The 18,192-nt window shown below is 42.5% G+C and overlaps 1 protein-coding gene across 5 annotated transcripts in view; it reads right to left on the reverse strand.

The window, feature by feature from the left end:
• ATP6V0A4 (ATPase H+ transporting V0 subunit a4) overlaps positions 1–18,192 on the reverse strand; it is a 98,604-nt gene that overhangs the window by 76,496 nt on the left and 3,916 nt on the right. For 4 of the 5 annotated variants that reach the window (XM_047850746.1, XM_047850740.1, XM_047850741.1 and 1 more), the window contains exons 2-4: positions 429–522; positions 250–315; positions 37–155 (exon numbers count right to left, since the gene is read on the reverse strand). The gene's annotated coding sequence lies outside the window, so the exon portion shown is untranslated. The remainder of the gene's footprint in view (positions 1–36; positions 156–249; positions 316–428; positions 523–18,192) is intronic. The other variant, XM_047850743.1, reaches the window with a different exon arrangement.

The following is an 18,192-nucleotide window of genomic DNA, read 5'->3' on the forward strand; positions in this document are numbered from 1 at the left end:
GCTTTTGAGAACACAGGGTGGACAATCTAACTTTACCTTGGGAGGCAGCAGGGTGAATGCAGGCAGTTTGGGAAGATCAGCTGAGAAGGGGCAGCTTGAACCTGGGGGAGCGGAGGCCAGGGCCCCTGGGGGGAGCAGGTGGCCTGTGACGAGGCCTGTAGGAAAGGCAATGCTCGGGTTGCTTCAGACACAGAGGTTGGCCAGAGCCGCCCACCCCAACGTGGCGGAATCACTCGAGTCCAGCCTCACCTGGTCAGACTTCTGAAGGCTGAACTCAGGACCCACAGCGCAGAGCAGAAGGATTCGAACTGGCAACTGCAAAGAGAATGCCCGACACTGATTCCGTCTCTCTTGCCAGACGAACTCGAGGCAAGAGGAGCCCCTGCCTCGACTGGTGCCTCCCTCCTCATGCCCCTTCCGCTGCCTACCTCTCATTCTGCTCTTCAGCCCCCCTGGGGTTTGCTGGGTCCCCGGTCAGTGGGTGGTGCAGACGTCCTCAAATGTCCCGGTGCCCAGGAATCACTGAGGAAAAATATAGACGAAAAGCACACCTCGACGGTTAAGACCAGAGTTTACAACCAAACGACCCGAGCCATGATCCCAGCTCTGCCATTGACCCTGGGGAAGCTTATTTAACCCCAGGTTCCCAGTATCCTCATCTGCAAAGTCTAACAGAATATTAATTATTTTGAATGGAGAAGGAGAGGAGGGAGAATGCATTTCAAGGTTTGCTTCTTTTCTTCCCTCCTAAAGCCCTGAGTGGAAAATGCAGAAGGACAACACACTCACAGGACACTGGCAGGACAGCAAATTAATACAATCTGTCTGAAAGGCCATGTGTATATCCTTTGACCCAGCAACCCCACTCTAGGAAGTTCATCCTACGAAAAAATGTGGAAGTTGTATACGGAAATTTAACCACAATAATGTCTATCGCAGCATTATGTGTAATAGGTGTGTAACCATAAATGACCTGAATTCTTTCATCCATTCAATAAATCTTTATTAAGAGTCTACTATGTGGCTCCTTCTGTTCGGGGCTGGGGGCGGGGGGGCAGGGGTAGGGCAGTGAGTAACAGACAAGAGTGCTTGCCCTCACGAAGCTTCTTGTCCACGGGGCAAGAGACAAACAGTAAACGAGTAATAAGTTAGCCAGATATCACAGATTATAAAAAGTGCTATTATAGAAAGATAGGCTTTAGAGAAAGGAAGAGAGACTACTTTACATAAGCAGATAAGGCCATTTAGGCTGAGGCGTGGAAGATTTAAATGAGTCAGTCTTGCAAAAAAAAACTGGGGTTGGGGGGCATGGGAGTCAGGGGTGGCAGGAGGTATTCCAGGCAACAGAAACAGCCATTCAAGAGCAGGGAGGTGTAAGTAACTTCATCCCCACAGCTGATTTATCTATTGAATGCTTCCTCTGCGCTGGGTATCGTTCCTGCACTTTAGAGTTCTTCAAATTACATCACATGGGCCAATCCATTTAATCGTTTCAATAACCCTAGGAGGCGGACAGTATTCTCATTCTCAAGTCACATATGAGGAAATAGAGGCGCAAAAAGGCCGAGAAAGTGGCCCAAGATCACACAGTCACTCCGGACAGGTCATCTAACACCAGAGTCCCTGTTTACAACTATGCGTGATATTGTTTCATAGTCCAAGAAGGCGCAACACGTTCAAGAAACACAAAGGAGGCCAATGTGGCTGGGGCATGAGAGGGGTGGGGAGAGGGAGTATAAAGCACATCAGAGTGGAAACAGGGAGCCACGGAAGTTCTGATGGGCCGATAGGAAATTTGGATTTTGTTCTTTCGCTTTTTTTTAGGAAATTTTGATTTTATATATTTTGATTATGATTAGGAAATTTTGATTTTATATATTTTGATTATGATTTATATATATTTTATTTTTTATAATCATACCAGGAAGCCCTTGGAAATTATGAAGCAGAGAAATTACATTACTTAACTGATTCACATTAAAAAAAAATTTTTTAACATTTATTTCTTTTTGAGAGAGAGAGTGCGAGAGAGAGAGAGAGAGCACACGTGCAAGTGCACGCACGTGGGAGGGGCAGAGAGAGGAAGACAGAGGATCTGTATGTGAGCATACAGCCCAATGTGGGCTCAAACTCATGAACCGTAAAATCGTGACCTCGGCCGAAATCAAGTCAGCCATTTAACCAACGCAGCTACCCAGGCACCCCAACTGATTGACATTTTTGAAAAATTACTTTGATTCTGCTTCTGGAAAGATGGAGTGGAAACACTTTTTCTTCCCAATAACTAAAACTGAAAACCCGGAACATTACACGTACAAGAAATATTAGAAGACTCTGAAAAGTAGAGAGAAGACAGACCTTCTAGGAACCTCAGGGTGTGAGGAATGACAGAGGCAAGTTCTCTGGGGTTTCTTTTGCCTGTTATGTTCTAGGCATGGTGCTGCAGAAGCCAGCAAGATAGGCAGATAGAAAAAAATCCCCAATACAGCCTGCTCTCTCTAGCCAAGGCATCAGGAAAGAGGCAGCCTAGTAAGAAAGAAGACTTTCAGATAGTAATCACTCTAATCCAGCCAAACACCACGGAAAAAACTGTGATTCTATGCCCACCCATGTCAGCAAATCCCAAGTGGAGAGCCCAGTCTTCTACCCTCCCCCACGTGCACCAAAGCGACACCCTCCAGTATCGTGTCAGAGAAGGCCAAGTGCGGAGTCTGAACTCCCAGACCCACCCTGTGGTAATAAGACACCCTTTGTTAACCTCACGGGGTGATGTCAGAGGAGATCTAATGGGAACTTTCCCGATTGCCACTGGCAATGAGGCCACCCCCTCATTGAGGTCATGTGGGGAGCAGTAACCAGGCACTCCTCTCCTCCCAGCCAGGGTCTTATCAGCAGAGGTATAATGAATAGAAAAATAAAGTAGGAGAAACCACTCTAGTCAATTTCAAGACTTACCATACAGCTACAGTAATCAAGATTGTGGTGCTGGGGGAAAGACAGACAAACAGGTGAATGCAAGAAAATAGAGAACCCAGAAACGGACCAACACAAGTCAGGCCAACTGATTTTTGACACAAGTGGAAAGCATTTCAGTAGAGGAAAGATCACCTTCTCAGCAAATGGTGCTAGAGCAAACGGACATCCACAGGCCAAAAATGGAACAAAGACCTAACAACCCTCACACCCTTGACAAAAATTAACTCAAAATGGATCAGGGATAAATTTCAAATGTAAAACTATAAAATTTTGAGCAGAAACATAGTAGAGCATTTTCAGAACCGAGGGTTTGGTGAAGAGTTCCTATAATAAGACACATAAATTGCTATCCACAAGAGAAATAAAAAAAAAAATTAATTCAAAAATTTGCTGTGCAAAAGATTCTAGAAAAAAGGATAAAAAGACAAGCTCAAGACTGGAAGAAAATATACACAAGTCACGTATCTGATAAAGGACTCATACCTAGAATTTATCAAGTTTTCAAACTTCAACAAAATATCAAGCAATCCAACTGGAAAAATGGGCCAAAGCCATACGACATTTTACCTAAAAAGATGTACAGATGGCCACTAAGCATAGGAAGAGACGTTCAACATTATTAGCCATTAGGGAAATACAAATTAAAACCACGATGAAATATCAATATATACCTATCAGAACAATGACAAATAATAAATAGTGACAATTCCAAACACTGGCAAAAATGTGGACAGACTGGATGTGTCATGCATTGCCAGTGGAAATGTAAAATGGTACACTCTGAGAAACTGTTTGGCAGTTTTTCAAAAAAATATTTGTTTTTAATGTTTATTTATTTTTGCGAGACTGAGACAGAGTGTGAGATCAGGAGAGGCAGAGGGAGAGGGAGACTGAATCTGAAGCAGGCTCCAGGCTCTGAGCTGCCAGCACAGAGCCCGACACGGGGCTCAAACCCACAAGCCACAAGATCATGACCTGAGCCAAAGTCAGATGCTTAACCGACTGAGCCACCCAGGAGCCTCTGTTTGGCAGCTTTAAAAAAAAAACAAAAACTAAATATGCACTCTCCTTAGGACCCAGCAATCACACTCATGCTATTTATCCCAGAGAATGGAACTTATGTTCACCCCTAAAAAATCTATACATCAATCATAGCAGTTTCATTCGTAATAGCCCAGAACTGGAAACAACCAAAATATCCTGCTTATGGTATATTCATACCTGAGAATACCACTCAGCACTAAAAGCAATAACTATTGATAAACACAACAACCTGGATAGATCTCAAGGTGATTAAGTGAAAAAAAAAAAACCAATCTGAAAAAGTCATGCAGTATATGATTCCAGTTAGACAACATTCTCTAAATGACAAAAATTATAGAGATGGAGAAGAAATTACTGGTTGTTAGGCATTAGGAATGGTCATGGTGGTGGTGTATGTGTGTGTCTATGAGGGAGTAACATGAGGAAAATCTTCATGGTGACAGAACGGTTCTATAGCTTGACTATGGTGCTGGAGATGTGAATCTATACATGTGATAAAATGACACAGAACCATATACAAGCTTTCTATCATTGTCAGTTTCCCCACGTAAATAACCAATGGGGAAAACTGTTTGAAGGGCACACAAGACCTCCCTGTACTATTTGCAACTTTCTGTAAAATCTGTAATTATTTCAAAATAAAAGGTTAAAAAAAAAAAGATTTCAGAAAGAGCAAAGAAGAATTGTGCTTAGCTGGCGTTATACAGTGGAGAGAGGACAGAGACAAATCTCTGGAGATGTGTGTTCTAAATCAAAGTAGCCCGGGAGGTTTGAGTGGCCCCAGGGAAGGCAGCTACCCATCAGGAGACTCAGTTCCTTCACTGGAAAAGGATCCTAAGCCAGATTGGTGGTTTTCAAACTGATGCACAGAACCCTGGAGATTTTGCAGAACCCTCTTCAGGGGCCGCTTTGAGGAAGAAGTAAAAGATCAAGACGGTTAAGCGAACTCTGACACATCTCTGTGATAGAATATAGTGCAGCTATTAAAATAGCATGAAAAGCATTCTATAGACAAGGAAGCAGGTTCTTGGAACGCTGTTGATAAAAAGTATTTTATGAAACAGTATCATTGAACTTTCTTCAACATGTATAATCAATACAGGAAAGATGTGGAAGGAACTATACTGAAATCATCGTGGTGGATAGGATTTGGATTTAGATTTATGTGTTTTGTCCTTTTCTTTATTCCCTGATATTTCCGTAATGAACACATAAAGCTCGTATATTACAGGTCTTCAACTTTGGGGCTAGAAGGCTTTTGGATTTCAGAATGTCGTCTATTTCAGAAAGTTAAGCCAGGTATATACTATATGTTATATAACACCACATGGGCCCTGGGGGCAGCACGCTGTAATCAAAGCATGTTAATCCTTCTGTACTTAAATATATACATCCTCACTATGAAGAATCAATAAAAATTACACATGCCTCATGTTAAATCAGGTCAGACTGTGCTGCCACGTGCATAAAAACATCTTTGTTTTCAGAGCTTTATGGATTTCTGGAGAGCAGATCACAGATTATGGACCATAAAGACAAAAACAGTACAAGAAACTGCTTTGAGGGGAAACTTTAAGCCCTTGGTGATGCAATGTTACCAAACAAAATGTCAACTTGAGCGGGCCTCATATTCACAGCTGTGTAAGTAATAAAATGGACCTGGACCTGGAGACTGATCAGACAAAAGAAGAGAGGGAAGGTAACAGTTATACGAGAGTAAGGATAGAAACGGCACCGATTTCATTTCCATGGAGCATTACTGGTGCTCGCTGAGTGCCTCTCAGAGGCCAGCACAACACTAAGCATCTACAGATGCTCATGAAGCATGTCTTGATGCTTATTCATCCAGGGCTTATTTATGGGGCACCCCCAGTGCGTCAGGCCCTGTTTTAGGCTCTGCAGACACAGCAGGAAACACAACCAAGTCGCTGCTTTTTTTTTTTTTTTTTTTTAATGTTTATTTATTTCTGAGAGAGACAGAGACAGAATGCGAGTGGGTTGGGGCAGAGAGGGAGGCACAGAATCCGAAGCAGGCTCCAGGCTCCTAGCTGTCAGCACAGAGCCCAAAGCGGGGCTTGAACCCACGAGCTGTGAGATCATGACCTGAGCTGAATTCGGACACTCAAACGACTGAGCCACCCAAGCGCCCCAAAGTCACAGCTTTTATGGAGCTTACGTTTTAGTGGAGATGGGAGAGACCAAAAAGAAACAAGTATTCAATTCAAAAGATAATGTCAAACACCGATAAACTGAGAAGAGCAGCATGAGCATATTATTTGGAGATTTAAAAAAAAATTTTTTTTAATGTTTACATTATTTTTGAGACACAGAGAGACAGAGCATGAGCAGGGGAGGGGCAGAGAGAGACGGAGACACAGAATCCGAAGCAGGCTCCAGGCTCTGAGCTGTTAGCACAGAACCTGATGTGGGGCTCGAACCCTCGAACCCATGAACCGTGAGATCATGACCTGAGCCGAAGGCGGTCGCTCAACTGACTGAGCCACCCAGGCACCCCTGGAGATTTTGAAAGTAACCACAAAAAGAAAAAATTAATCAAGAGTAAGAACAAGGCTGCAGATGGAATGGAGAGGAAGGAGATTTGAGCATTGCTCTTTCAAACCCTTTGTACGACTTGATTTTTACAGTTTGTATCCATCAGCTAATTTGAAGAAAATCAAACATTTAATTAAAACGACAATAAAATAAAATAATCTCAAAAGTATTGACTGAGCAACTATGAAGTGCCAGGCAAGGCACTAGGCGCTTAAGGTACGAATTGGGCAAAACAGTGCCTGTTGTGGTAAACTCTAGCAGGGCAGGCAAAAGTAATAATCCTAATATCAATGGCAAACAGATGATGCCCACTACGGGCAAATTTAAGACAAAACCCTAAGAAATAGGTATTATTAAAACCCTCGTTGTTATTGTTTGTCTGGTTTGCAGATTAGCAATCCGAGATGGGTAACACATTCAAGGTTGCTCACTAGCAAGTGGTAGAGAGGGGACTTGAACCCAGGTAGTGTGGCCCCAGAGCTGAGACAGTCTAGTCTCAGTAATCAAATTGTTAAATAACCACGGGGACAAATGTGTCAGAACTAAGATGGGTACACTGAAGGAGAGAACACAGCTCTCTAAGTCGTGTAACTTGACTCCTTCTTGGGGAAAGAAGGTAGTATACACAGGGCAGAGAGAACGAGGGGGTGAGGAGAAAGCGGGCAGGATGAGGACATGATCTGCAGGCTGTATTAAGGACTGTGCCTTCATCACAAGAGCATCTGGGGCCCTTGACAGCTCTGAAGCAGGTAGGGTAGGGGTAAATGGCACAACTTGGAAAACATATTTATTTTTTTTAATGTTATTTATCTTGAGAGAGTGAAGAAGGGGCAGAGAGAGAGAGAGAATCCCAAGCAGACTCTGAGCTGCCTGCAGAGCCTGACAAGGGTCTCGAATCCACAATCCAGGAGATCACAACCCGAGCTGAAATCAAGAGTCTGATGCTTAACTGACTGAGCCACCCAGGAGCCCCAGAAAACACATTACTAACTGCAGAGTGGACGCAAGGAGAGGCAATCCCCGCAGCAGACAGAGCAGTTCTGAGACCAGCACTGTGGCCCAGGCAAAAGACGAAATATTGTTTCATCGTTAATATCCCGTGTGACAAAACAGAAAGCACACATAAAGCCCTTTTGTGGCATAACGAAGTAAGAAGAGTGATGGTTTGACTTGCCAGCTGAATTAGCCATTTTGACAGAACACCATTCTTACTTGAAAAGAACAGCTGACACACTGTGGTTATTCAGACATAGGCATTTGGCAGGCATTTTCTCAGAAATGATCCAAATGATTCTGTCACTTCAAAGGAAAACAACTGACATTGTTTGTTGCCAGTGATGAAATTCTAACTCTCAAACAACAATTAACATTTTGGAAAACTTTTATGCGCCCACATGAACGTGACAGCTTCTCAATGCTAACAACTTTTCTGATGAGGATATTTCTGTGGGGATATTTATAAATGTGAGTTTTAAAAGTTATTGTATAATGAAATGGGACAGCATTTGGGAGATCTGCAAAACTCAATGAACCATTATTTCCCAAATGCCCAATGCATGATGTTATAAAGTCATGCTTGGGCAAACGATCCATTGAAAAGTACATGCTTAACCAAGGGATTTTAATGAAAAGGTCATTGATTTGGTTTCAGAGTCCACACTGCAACTAAGCTTTTAGAAGTACTACTTGTTGGGGCACGTGGGTGGCTCAGTCAGTTAAGCGTCTGACTTCTGCTCAGGTCATGATCTCACAGTTCCTGGGTTCCAGACCTGCGTGGGGCTCTGTGCTGACAGCTCAGAGCCTGGAGCCTGCTTCGGATTCTGTGTCTCCCTCTCTCGCTCTCTACCTTTCCCTTGCTCACACTCTGTGTCTCTCTCTCAAAAATAAATAAACATTAACAAAAATTTTTTAAAAGGCCTATAGTATCAAAGAAAAATGTCCACAACTACTGAAAAGTCTAGTAAAACATTTTTCCTGGGATGAATCACTAAATTCTACTCTAGAATTAGTAGTGAATTCTACTACTGTAGTAGTGTTAGTTATTACACTATATGGTAACTAACTTGAATTTAAATAAAATTAAAAAAAATTTTTTTTCCCTTTCTAAAAACTACTTAGTTACGTGAGACCAGATTTTCATCGTATATTTCAAAAAAAAAAAAAAAATAACACAGAGCAATGAGCTGAATGTAAAAATAGATATGCAAAAGACACCCAGCTGTCTTCTGTTGGTCACACATTAAAGAGATTTGCAAAAGAAAGCAATCAGTGCTACTCTTCACAAAACTGTTTTGGAAAATACAGTACTTTCATAAAAAGAGGTGTTTATACTAACATAATAAACAGGTTCGTATGAATTTAAATGAGTTCACACACAAGCATTTTTAAATTTCTCAGTTTTAATTCCTAGTGTGGGAAATATTAGTATATAGGATCCACATAAGCCAAAGCTCTTTGGGGTTCTCAATAATGTTTAAGAGTGAAGAGGCTTCTAGACCAACACATTGGTCCACCACTGGCCTGGGGTTTATCAGCTCACTGGAACTGCCTCGACAGGGGACACCACAAACTGGGTAGCGTAAACAACAGAACTCATCGTCTAGGAGTCCTGGAGGTGGACGTCTAAGATCAAGGTGATGGGGGTGGGGCGTTACGATTCCTTCTGAGACTATGGGGAAGAATCTGTTCTATGCCTCTGACCTGGCTGCTGGTGATTTGCTGGCCATCTCTGGGGTTCCTTAGCTACAGAAGCCTCTGGGATCTGACTTCATCTTCACATGTGTGTGTGTCTGTGTCCAAATCTCCCCTTTTAATAAGGACATGTTGGCTGGGGGCAGGGGCCCAGACTACTCCAGTGAGAGTATGACTTCATCTTAACTCATTACCTCTACAAAGACCCTATTTCCAAGTAAGGTCACATTCTGAGGTGTGGGGTTAGGACTTCAACATATGAATGGGGGGGGCGGGGTGGAGGACACAATTCGGTCTGTGACAAGGGGGAAGCAGTGAAATCAGGGCTGAGTGTGGGAGACCTGAAAGGTTCCAAGGCAGGACAGAGGAGACGGACCAGGAATGGAGATCGAGGAGAACAGTCAGAAGAAAGAGAATTCGAGAGAAGTGTCTCAAGAATCATGGAGGGCTCACACAACAGGAGAGCTGAGAAGCATCTGGAGGTGCCTGGTGACACTGATGGACCTCCTTCAGGGGCATGAAGGAGGCAGAATTCAGAGACTGGGGAACTGGGAAGTCACTGGCCGGTGAAGAAAGACAATACCAACAACTCTTCCAAAATACCAGGCTGTGAAAAGGAAGGAGGGAGCAGGGAAGGAACTGAGGAGAAAATTAGCCTCGTGGGAAGATTTCCTCTATTTTTTTCAAGGAAGAGACAGTTAATAATCCAAGACAATTCTGTGAGCTCTAGGGGCCCAGCACGTGTAGAAACTGGCAACTTCTACTTTTCCTGATCTTTTAGGTGCTTGTGGCACAATCACCTTGAATCCCATAAAGGTATCTTTTACATCTCTCTGCAAGTGTCCCGACTGAGCTCGGTATCTTACACGCAGCATCTCATAGCATCACTGACTCACGCAAGGTCGGAACAATTCAAGTGCGAGCACCCACAGTCCAGGTGGTCTAGGACCAAAGTAAACTTCCCAGATTCTCTCCTGTGATCTCAACAGTGGAGGAAGGAGAGAAAAGGGGAGAGGAGAGCCCTTCACAGTGATGAGCCTCAAGAGGGTTTCCGGCGACGGGCAGAAAAGAGCCAAAGACTGAGTCCTGACCACTCACTGGCCTGAAAGCATCCTTCCTTATTTATTCATTTAAAGATTTTATTTTCTAAGTTTATTTATTTACTTTGAGAGAGAGGGCCAGCAGGGGAGGCGCGGAGAGAGAGAGAGAGAGAAAGAGAGAATCCCAAGCAGCCTCCGCACTCCAAGTGCAGATCCCCACACGGGGCTGAAACTCACAAACCGTGAGATCATGACTTCAGCCCTGATCAAGAATAGGATACTTAACCAACTGAGGAACCCAGGCACCTCTCAACCCAATGCTTTAAAGGAAAATGACACTTAGAGTTGGCACGAGGTCTTGAGGGAAACAACCCCCTTAGAACAGAATCGATCCCCTAAGGCCACCTGTAAGAGTACTGTTTTGGACATTTAGTGGTTTCGTACCACTACTCCTGTTCTTTAGACAAGTCTGGGGCACAATGCCAGTTTGGGCCACTTTACACTTGTCTGGGCAGGTCTCAGGCGAGGCACTTTTGTGCCCGAGGACGTTCTATAAGGTGGCTCTTGACCAGCTAAAGAGGCGAGCACTCCCCGTACATCTCTTCAAAGTGGACATTCCTTTAAACAAAGGGCCTCCTTTGTTCCTGTATCCCTCTACCGGGGATTAGGAAGATACTGTGCACGACCACATGTTCAGCGGTACAGGATCAACTTTCAGGAGATCATCATAATTTAAAAAATGAAAAGGGGTAAGTGGAGAGCAAGCTAAAATGCTTGCAAGGAATTTAATCCAAAAATAAAGTTGTAGCTGCAGAAGTAACAACCTGATTCTCCACAAAAAGTGTCTGATTTTTCTGAACTGAATTCTGGCCAGATGACCTTCCTTCACATAATTGATTTTAACATCCACTTACCTAGCAGTTCCCACCACTGGCCAGGCACTGACCCCACCATCTACAAACCTTCACAATATGCATTAATGGAGACAAAGTACTAGAGACAGAGAATGGCTTGAGGTTGCTAAAAAGAGAGGGAATGACATTCAACTCACACACACACACACACACACAAATGCAATTTGTTGACAGTAATGTCCAAGATTCACGTCATCAGCACACTGAAGTCAGTGTTCTCTGTGCTGAAACCAGAATCATCTCCTGCCGCGTACATTCCCTTTCCCTCCTGGCCGTGGACTCCCTCCAGTGAGTGTCAGAGTGCACAATGGCGCACATCCAACATCAGGTGGGTCCTCACGGATGTTCTACACCTTTCTGTCCCCCAGATCATGCCCTAAAAAAGAAAGAGCCCTCCAACGTCTCTCACTGACTGGCACACTCTCTTCTCCCCTCCATCTCATCTCACCTCCTTCCCCTCAGCACAAGGCTGAGTCTCACTCCTTAGGAGAAGACCCTCCATCATGGAACCCTCCCGCATCCTTTTTCTCCGCCTCCACGTTTCTTGACCTGGTCTCTCTGCCTCTCCTCTCCAGACCAAGCAAACCCACTTTACACCCCTTTCATTCCTGTCTTCACTTGCCAAGTCACAGACTGACTGGAAGTGAGATATAGGAAAATAAAATTTCATCATGAAGAGAATGCCTCAACGTTTGTCATGGATGCGTTTTACCCATCAGATCTCCAAATTTGTCACTCGGGAGCCTCCCCAGTTATTTTTCTGTAATAATACTTTCCCCCAAATCCACTGGTGAGGCTCTTTTCAGCACAATTCCCACCTCTAGTTTCTTCTCCATTTAATATACTGTGTTGAGCAGAGTCACAGAATTGTACCCCTGGAGAAAAACTTTGAGATCCTCTAGTCCAATGCCCTTGCTTTAGGGATGAGCAAACGACCCCAGGGGGTGAAGGGATGTGCCTAAGTCCCGCAGCAAATTAGTGGCAGAGACTGACGCAGAATATGTGCCCCTGATTCTCATGCTCTCTTCATAGCTTTCCTGTTTGTTTCTCAAAGGACATAACATCCCTTTGTATCAGGTACTATATGTAGCAGAACCAGTTTATCCCCTCTGGAGAGTCCTGGGGAACCCAGACAAAGATTTTCTCACAGAGGATTGAAGGCAACATTTCCCTGGATTTTTCCCCAAGTGACTCCCTCCCAGAGAACCCCCACCACATCTCTTGGGAAGCATCATCACCAAGGTTACATGACTTCCCCCAAGGTCACACAGAGGGTGACAACGTGAAAAGGGAACCCAGGACTCCTGACTCAGGGCTGGCTGTCCAAGCCACAGGCAGCCTGGACAAGAGACAGATGGTGAAGGAAGGTTACAGAAGAGACCAGAAGACACGGCCGGAGAGAAGAAGCTGGATGCCGGGAAGGAAGGCCAACAATCTCTGACTCGGCTCTCTGGTCCTTTTTACTTTTCACATGGACAAACTGGAAAAGAAAAACTGGCTGAGTGTTCACCACAAACGTGTAGTTTATTTCCTCAAAACCTTAGCTTAAAATTACGCTTTGAGAACACGCATCTCTGTTTATTAAACACAAAATGAATCTGACCACACGCAGTGTTGTGCCAACAGAAATATTTTGTACAAATGGTAAGGCTGGGAATGAAGGAGCCAGAAATAGCCACCCATAGGGCTGCAGAGCTGAACAGGACCTGCCCTCCTACTGTTTATTAACTTCACCTTAAAATGCCCTTACCTGTTTGATGCTAGTAACTCACTAACTTTTCTAACAGGTAGAGCTATCCCACAGGGGAACTGGCTGCCTTAACAATTAGTAAGAAGCCTGCTACTTGAGGCATTTTAGCAGAAGTCCAAGTCACAACCTTGAGAGCCAGGAGAAGTCAAATGCAGCCATACCAAACTCTCTAACTTCTCCTTTCATTGCAGGAGAGGATCCTTACTAGGTTAAGGATTGGGCCAGACGGCTTCTAGATCCCTTTCCAACATTGAGAGTCTATGGGGTTTAAAAAAATTTTTTTTTAATGTTTACTTATTTTTGACAGAGAGAGAGGCAGAGCATGAGCAAGGGAGGGGCAGAGAGAAAGAGGGGGACACAGAATCCAAAGCAGACTCCAGGCTCTGAGCTGTCAGCACAGAGCCCGATATGGGGCTCAAACTCACAGACTGAGATCATGACCTGAGCTGAAGTCGGACACTTAATGGACTGAGCCACCCAGGTGCCCCAATACAACTTGAAATTTGATTAAGATTTTTCTTTAATGCAACCAAGGATTTCCTGACATTGAAAATTTTCCCACACAACCAGATAGGTACTGTTAAATGTAGTCTATCTGCTCTGTTGTGACTGTATTGCTTTCCTGTGAAATATCCTTTTTTAAAATATATTAATTTGAGGGGCACCTGACTGGCTCAGTCGGTAGAGCATGCAACTCTCGATCTTAAGGTTGTGAGTTCAAGCCCCCACACAGGTGGTAGAGATTACTTAAAAATAAAATCTTTAAAATAAATGAATAATTAAATAAAATGTATTAATTTGATTTTATTGCCTGATTATAAGAGTAATATGTGTTCACTGCAGAAAATTTGAAAGACACATAAAAGTGTAAAGAAGAAAATAAAAATTGTCTCAAAGTGTTAATTCTAGATATGGCTACTGCTGACATCTTGATAGGATGCTTCCCAAGCTTTTTCTTTGCCTATGCACGTGTAATAAATAGCTGGAATCCCACTGGATATATAGTTTCACATCCTGCTCTTTCTGCTTTGTATTATATAGCAAGTGTTTTTCCAAATCATTAAATATCAAAGGAAAAAAATATATCATTCTAAAACATCATTTTAAAAGCTGTCTTTGGGTACCTGGGTGGCTCAGTCGGTCAAGCATCTGACTTTGGCTCAGGTCATGATCTCATGGTTCATGGGTTCAAGCTCTGCGTCAGGCTCTGGGCTGACAGCTCAGAGCCTGGAGCCTGCTTCGGATCCTGTGTCTCCCTCTCTCTTCCCCTCACTTGCTCACACTCTGCCTCTCAAAAATAAATAAATGTTAAAAAAAATTTTTTTAACAGATAGAAGCTATCTTTTATTCCGCTATAAGGTGCTTCTAGGCTTTCATTTTCACAAATAATATAATGTTGAGGTAGAGAATCTTGGATATACGTTTTTATGCTCATCTCTATTTCCCTGGGGGGAAAAAATTTCCAATGAGCCTCACATAGAAAGAAAGGTGACTAAAATAAATTAACCCTTACAAAGTCTACAACTTAGCTACAAATAGGCCAATATCGGAGACTAGACATACGGTAACACAATGTTGTTGGCCCCAAGTACCTGAGTAAGGCAACCCAACCAAAACAAAAACAAAAAACAAAAAAACAACAAACAACAACAAACAAACAAAAAACCCCATGACTCATCCTACTTATTTTTACAATATGTGTAATTGCAATTATGCACACAATAAAAATAACCAGGTACATAAGGAAACACAGCAACATGGATGAAAACCAGCAGAAATAATAGACAAAAAAAACAGATCAATGGGGGTGAACAAATATTAAAGTTATAAAACAGATTTTTTAAAATTATGGTCACTCTGTTCACAAATATGAAAAATGAGACTGTATAACAAAAAGTTCTTTCATAGTGGACAAAATGGAAATTCTAAAACTAACATAACTGAAATTAAGAACCCAATGGGTAGTTAAAAAAAAATAAATTAGACACAGATGATAAGAGTTCTAATAAAAGATAGGTGGCTCAGTTGGTTGAGCATCCAACCAGGTCACAATCTCACAGTTCATGGGTTCGAGCCCCACGTTGGGCTCTGTGCTGACAGCTCAGAGCCTGGAGCCTTCTTTGGATTCTGTGTCTCCCTCTCTCTCTGCCCCTACCTGCTCCCACTCTGTCTCTGTCAAACATCAATACTTTAAAAGTTTAAAAAAATATATAGGGCTGAAGAAAATATTCAGAATAAAGCCCATGAAAACAAAAGGATAGAGAATAAAGGAAATAGTAAGAGAATTAGAGCCTGCAGTGGAGAGAAAAGAATGGGACAGTAGTATTTGATGGCCGACAACGTCTCAGTACTGATGAAAGACCTCAAACTCTATATTCACTTGTCTACAAACCTCAAGCAAGACAATTAAAAAGAAATCCATACTTGAACACACTGTAATAAAATTTCTGAAAACCAAAGACAACACAAGAATTTTACAAACAACCAAAGATAAAAGAGACAAATTACTTATGAGAGAGGGCAGTTAGATGGACAGTTCTCAACATAAACAGTGGGAGTCAAAAGAAATAGAATCATATTTTTAAAGCACTGAAAGAAAATATCTGTCAACCTAGAGTTCTACATTCAGTGAAAATAACTTTCAAGAATAAAGGAAGATGAGAACATATCGTGACGAACAAAAACTGACGGCATTAGTCACTCCACTGCGGGAATACTTAAGAAGCATCATAAATGGAAGACCAGACATGCAGAAATGAATCAAGGAACAATAAATTGGTAAATATGTGGATAAATTTAAGTAAACATTCACTGAATAAAAAAGTAATACTGAGGGGCGCCTGGGTGGCTCAGGGGTTAAGCTTCAGCTTAGGTCATGATCTCACAGTTTGTGAGTTCAGGCCCCACATCAGGCTCTGTGCTGATGGCTCAGAGCCTAGAGTCTCCTTCGGATTCTGTGTCTCCTTCTCTCCCTGTCTCTCCCCAACTTGTGCTCTGTCTCTGTCTCTCAAAACTAAATAAAAAAAATTAAAAAAAAAAAGTAATAATGAGTTACCAAGTTAAAAAGATATGTATATAGTTAAAATACATGACTGTAATGATAGAAAAATCAGGAATGGACAGGTAGAATTAAAGTTCCAAGCTCTTCCCATTATTTGGGAAGATGGTAAAAGTATCAATTAATATTAGACTTTGATAAAGACAAGAAAACGTGTAGTAATCTCTAAAAAAAGGGGAATAAAAGACTCAACCCAAAAGTGGTGAGCAAAAAGAGAAAAGAGATATAAAACAGATGGGAAAACCAAAGAGCACTTGTAAGACAGAACTTCAAATCTAAACTGATCAGTAAACACATGCCAAGGTAAACAGATTAAGCAGCCAAATTAAAGACGAAGATTGTAAGACTGGGTTTTTTTTTTTTTTTTTTTAAGTCCTACACCATGTTTTTATAAGGTATACTTCTAAAACATAATAAGAATTTAGAAAAACTCAAAGACATGATGGGAAAAGATTCAGCATGCAAAACTAAGCAAAAGAAAGGTGGTATAGTAACATCAGACAAAGTAAACTTTATGGCACAAAGTATTACTAGGGATAGAGAGGGGTATTTCAAAATGACTTTTTAAGGAAGGTTCAGTTCACTGGGCTGTCAATTCTATATTTGCATGAGGCCTAATTACAGCCTCCAATATTTAGTACAAAAACAGACAAAACTACAAAGCAAAGAGACAAACCCACAATCATCTGTCTCAGTACTCAACTGAATAAGCAGACCAGACTTTTAAAAACAGGAAAAATACAGGAGATGTGAACCACACAATTAGCACTCCTGATGTGATGGACTTACACGGAACACTGAACCCCACAACTACATGACACATTCTTTTCAATCACTGCCAAATATTTACCCAAAAAAATGGCCATACGATGGTTGTTAATGAATAGCAAAACATAGAAATCATCAAAATATGTTCACAGATTGCAGGGCAATCCAAGAAAATGGGGGCAGGGAGGGGATGAGATCCAGGACCCACATGGAAGATGGCTTTAGCCAAGAGGAAATCCCATCCTTCTGTTAACCCCACTTCTGTCTGGTACAAACAGAAGCATTAGTGCAAATGAATGAATTATCCTGGGAACTGTTCAGAAATGGTTCCAAATGGAGGGCTCTAGACCTTGTTCACCTTGTTACTTTGATCAACTCTATGGCATGATTTCCAGATTGGAGTTCATTTTTCTTAAAAGTGTACTCCTCAATCTCTCCAAATTATAGAGCCATAATGGAACAGCAGTGAGTGTGGTTAACTAGATCCTGCTCAGGTGAAACTACATGTTTCAGTCCTGTGAGCAGCTGGAGATTGGCAATTATTTTGTGAAAACACATTCTGACAAAGCCCTCTGCAGGAAGAGCTATGGACCTATCTCTGGTCACAAGTTAGAATATAGCAGGCATAGTTGTATTTGGGGCCAAGATTCTCTTCGGGACAGTTAATTGGAAATGAAAGCCCCAAGTTCATTTAAATTTTTTTAACGTTCATTTATTTTTTTGAGAGAGAGAGAGAGAGAGAGAGAGACAGTGTGCGAGCAGGGGAGGGACAGAGAGACAGGGAGACACAGAATCTCAAGCAGGCTCCAAGCTGTCAGCACAGAGCCTGACTAGGGGCTCGAACCCACAAACCGTGAGATCATGATCTGAGCCGAAGTCGGACGCCCAACACCCAACCAACTGAGCCACCCAGGCTCAGTTCAAAGCCCCAAATTCAAAGGCAGTAGTCTCTTCCCAGAGATGGAAGGGATGGGAAAGGGGCCTATCAGAATCACAAGGGAAGCTTCCTTAACATAAAATATCCTACCCATAGGAGGCCATTCCAGGCCACAGAATGCTGGGTTTCAGTCTTTTAGCACAGGGAACACTGTGCCCCCTTCTTCTCTTTTTTTACATGCAATGTTATCAGGGAAAGCAGATAAAATCAGAGGCACTGAGGGCCATGGAATCCCCACCCCTCTGGCCAATTCCATCCCAATCACCACCATGGAGCCTGGCCACAAATATTTTAGCCTGGGCTTTTTTAAAAGTATGTGTAACCAAACACCTATCTTAACTATTTAAAAAAAAAAATCTTGAGGAAGTTCCTGCAGAACGTCTAGCTTTAAGCAATCAACTTCCCCATACGCTCTCCAAAGCAAACCTGATATAAAATGTATGGGAGAAGTTGCTAGGTGA

This window comes from Prionailurus viverrinus, chromosome A2 (genome assembly GCF_022837055.1).
Source record: "Prionailurus viverrinus isolate Anna chromosome A2, UM_Priviv_1.0, whole genome shotgun sequence".
In the NCBI taxonomy this organism is placed as follows: Eukaryota; Metazoa; Chordata; class Mammalia; order Carnivora; family Felidae; genus Prionailurus; species Prionailurus viverrinus.